We start from the raw sequence: 3,710 nt of genomic DNA, 5'->3' as shown, positions 1-3,710 counted from the left end.
CACCTCTCCTCTCCCTCTGTTCCGCCCCCTAAGTGTGGTTGAGGCGCGGAAGTAATTTTTTTTCTATCCTGTGATTGGCCATCGGGATTAGATTGACCCGGGTGGCTAAGTGGGGGCGGGGCTACCCTTAAAGGGATAAGGGGGAACAATCAAGTTTCGAAAGGGCTTTAAAGAAAGAACCGGCGGCGGTCTGAGCCCTTTATATTTAGTTCCTCTGCCGCCTCGGTCCCTACCCAGACAAGTCCTTCCCGCTCTTCGAGCGCCCTCTTTCCAATGCAACTGCCTCTGAAACTTCCTACAGCATCCTTCTGAGCACTTGCCATTCTCCTTTTTTGGGAGCTGTTTGCAAAAGTGCCACGCCTCCCTTACCAGACAGAAGTCGTTTCCCTGCGAGTTGGTTCGGTTCTGAGCGCCCAGCTGTGCTTTGTGCTGAGCACTGGGTTTGGTATCAGGCCGATCTGAGTTGGAATCAAGTTCTGTCACATCAGCTCTCTGGGGTTTATTCAGTTTCAGGGCGTTAGTCGCTCAGTCGTATCCGGTTCTTCGCGACCCCATGGACTGTAGCCCGCCAGCCTCCTCCATCTATGGAATTTTCCAGGCAACAATATAAGAATGACTCAGTTTCAGTTCAGTTCATTTCAGTCGCTCAGTCGTGTCCGACTCTTTGCGACCCCATGAATCGCAGCTCGCCAGGCCTCCCTGCCCATCACCAACTCCTGGAGTTTACTCAAACTCACGTCCATCCGTCGAGTTGGTGATGCCATCCAGCCATCTCATCCTCTGTCGTCCCCTTCTCCTCCTGCCCCCAATCCCTCCCAGCATCAGGGTCTTTTCCAATGAATCAACTCTTCCCATGAGGTGGCCAAAGTACTGGAGTTTCAGCTTTAGTTTACTCAGTTTACTCCTCTCTAAAATGGGAATGGAACTCCTGCTTTGCCTGAGTAACAGGGCTTTGGTGCCGATAGTAAGGAAACTGTGGCAGTCCTTTCATAACCAGAGAACCGGACAGGTCTAAGTTTTTAAAATGTAATTATCAGTAAGATTACATTCTTGCCTTCATTCAACAACGAATACTTCTGTGTGACAGCCCTTTGGCTGGCCTTGATAGTTGTAGACAAGATACATATAGTTAAGATAATTACAATCTTTTGTGGTTTTGTTCCAATGGTGGAAACGCAGGAATCCAGGTGAGAGACTTCAGAAAGAAAGTGACATCCAAACAGAAACCTAAGGATGACTAGGAATTAGCTGGGCAGAGAGAAGAGGGAGGAATGTTCAGGAACAGCTTGGACTGTGATCCAGAGGCAAGAGCAAACCTGGCATCTCTGACTAAGGGTGGCAGAGAGAGGGGAGAGTGGCAGCTGATGAGCCAAGGAAGTGGTAGCCAGAGCAAAGGAGAGCAGGCTCCACCACTGGACTGCCTGCATCTGGGGCCAAATCCACTGCTTACTCCCCCGTGTCCTCGGGCAAATCATAACTTCTCTAAACCTTAGTTCCCTTTAATAAGGAAGAGGATACTTTCTGAGTTGTTATGAGGATCTCATGTGATTATTCACTTTAAAGTGCTCAGTGTTCAGCCTGGCAAGGGCTTAGGAAATTTCGGCCATTGCTATTAGACAAACTGCAATAGCCGAGTGGAAAGCTAGATAAACAGATGAAACATACAGACTGGGCAGAAACAAGAGCAGGAATAACTAACACTAACTGTCTCTCTCATTCTCCTTTACCCTGTTGTTTTCCTTCCCAGGATCTGACGTGGTTATATATCTGTTTGTCCAAGAAGGGAGGGGCCTTGTTTTCTTCACTGCTGTGTCCCTGGCACCTAGAACACTGCCTGGCACAGAATTAGTGCTGATAAGGTCTTTCTCCTTGACCTGACCTAAGTCCAGTTCCTCCAAGCCCTCTATTCAACTAGGTTCAACCTGAAGCTTCCGTCTTGTAGAGTGCAGTTTTAGCAAGAATTCTGCGGGGCCAATTTAGCAAAATCTCCAACCCTGGATTTCTGATCACCCTCCGCATCTGATCAAATTCTTCATCCTCCATCCTGAAGGTCTTATCACCTGGGCCTGCCTTCAGCAAGGCTCTCACTAGCCTCAATGTTCCTGCTTAGTCATTTTCCATCCACTGACCCCTAGTCTGTTCATGGGCTATAAATCTCCACTTGACATTATTGTATTTGGAGTTGAGCCTAATCTGTCTCCCCTACTGCAAAATTCCCACTGCACTGGTCTCTCTTGAGTAGTCTTCCTTGCCGTCCTTAACAAGTATCCTGATTTTTTTTTTTTCTTTAACCACGCTCAGTGTAGTTACCAAATGAATGAACATGTTACTATATTGATTTATACCTGTTGAAAGGCGAAATGGCTGGATGCTGGCTAAATGAATGATACAGTCAGCTACAGATACTGGTAAATAAGTCAATGATCAATACAAGTAGAAATACGTAGTGAACACATAGACACACACAAAGAAACAGAGATGAACTACAGGTGTGTGAGTGACATGAACACTGATGATGACTTCATGCAGATAATAATAAAGATCTGTGGTTCTGAACCTGGGGTGTACATTTAAATCACCTGGAAGCTTTTCTAGACTCTACCTGCCAGGCTACACCTATATGGAGAGAACCAGGACTGGGAGTGGGGCCAAGGATTTTTAAATAATCCCCGAGGTGACTTGAAGCTCACTCTGGACAGACAGGCTGGGGTAGAGGATGGAGAACTGGTGTGAGTGCAGGGATGTAAACAAAGCTAGGAATCCAGGAGACAGAGCCAGAGAGGAAAGGGTACAGGCTCAGGAACAGAGCTCTCCACTGTGTAAGAAAATGAAGTCTAGAGATAGAGGCAAGCAGTGGAAACAGGTAATAAACCCGTTCCAAGCCCCTTGGGAGCGGGGAATATATGTGCAGGCCATCCTTCTGCCTGTCTTGGTCTGTGAGAAACTGGTTCAAGGTCAGCACCGTGTCCATGGTTGGAGGGCTCCTCCACCCAGGCTGAACAGAAGCCTCCCTTTCTCTCCACCTTCTTCCCCGTTAACTCCTTGTACACACTTTGAGGAACCAGAGGGTTTCCTGAGGCCAAACAGCCATTCCCCAGCGGTGGTCCTCAGTGTCACTAAAGTTGGAGCAGAAGAGGAGGGGCGCTAGAGAGGTCAAGCTGATGGTGGTGGTGGTGGTGGCACAGAAAGATCCAGGCCTAAAGAGGCCGAGAAATAGGGAGCCAGAGGGGCCAGCCGGCGAGGAGGGTGCGAATGAACAACAGGAGAGTCAGTTCAGTTCAGTTCAGTCGCTCAAGTAGCGTCTGACTCTTTGTGACCCCATGGACTGCAGCATACCAGGCTTCCCTGTCCATCACCAACTCCCGGAGTTTACTCAAACTCATGTCCATCGACTCGGTGATGCCATCCAACCATCTCATCCTCTGTCGTCCCCGTCTCCTCCCGCCTTCAATCTTTCCCAGCAGCAGGGTCTTTAAAAAAAAAAACAAACGAAAAAAAGGAGAGTAAGAGGCACCGATGGGCCGGGAGCCACTGGACAGGTAAGCCAGAGAGGCTGGCCGGCCGGCGGCCGCAGGGGGGCAGCCGCGAGCACCCTGCAGCCGGGCCGCCCCGGCCCGCCCCGCCCCACCCCACCCACCCTGAGGCTCCGCCCCCGCGGCCGGCGCCCCGCCCTGCGCGCTGGGGCAGGCACGGGCGGAGGCAGCGGCTGC

Source organism: Bubalus kerabau, chromosome 11 (assembly GCF_029407905.1).
Source record: "Bubalus kerabau isolate K-KA32 ecotype Philippines breed swamp buffalo chromosome 11, PCC_UOA_SB_1v2, whole genome shotgun sequence".
Lineage (NCBI taxonomy): Eukaryota > Metazoa > Chordata > Mammalia > Artiodactyla > Bovidae > Bubalus > Bubalus kerabau.
This window is presented reverse-complemented; position numbering follows the sequence as displayed.